Genomic DNA, 669 nt, shown 5'->3' on the forward strand with positions numbered 1-669 from the left:
AGATGGCAGGAATACACAGAATCACTGTACCAAAAAGAACTGGTTGATCTTCATCCATTTCAGGAAGTGGCATATGATCTAGAACCAATGGTATTTGTGGTGGTTATGTTTGTGTGCCAACTTGACTAGGCCTGGTTGAGTGGCTAGGCAGCTGGATCTACTATTCCCCATGATGAGACTGGTAATCAACTCCATGGTAGAATCTACTGTCAGCATCTGAGTAGCTGTCTTTGGGTATGTGGTCTGCTTCTTGTATATAAGCAGAAACCTTGGGAATGGTCTCTAGCCTTTGGCACACTTGGACCCTGCATGTAGCCGTGTCATTGCTCAGCAGCCTGCTATGCTCTGCCAACCTTGGGACTTACCATGGACTTAAGTTAATGGCCTGCCATGTGGATTGGTAACATCAGGACTGTGCCTTTTTACCTGTCAACCTTGGGGTTTCTCAGCCTCAGCAGCCAGCAGCTGTCTGAGTGAAGAAATGCCTCTAGCTCCAGCGGACCAGGAGCAGGAGGCAGAGCTGGACCCCAAGGTTGAGGGGCTTTCACCCAGCCCCTAGAGCTTGGCACTTTGTACTTGGACTTAAAGCCTCCAAATTGTAAGAATAAACTCCTGTTTGTTAAGGCCATCCCATTTGTGGTATATTCTTGTCAGAGCGGCACTAGGTAA

The sequence above is a fragment of the Orycteropus afer genome, unplaced genomic scaffold, assembly GCF_000298275.1.
Source record: "Orycteropus afer afer isolate SDZICR_OR568_19922 unplaced genomic scaffold, OryAfe1.0 scaffold00376, whole genome shotgun sequence".
Taxonomy (NCBI): domain Eukaryota; kingdom Metazoa; phylum Chordata; class Mammalia; order Tubulidentata; family Orycteropodidae; genus Orycteropus; species Orycteropus afer.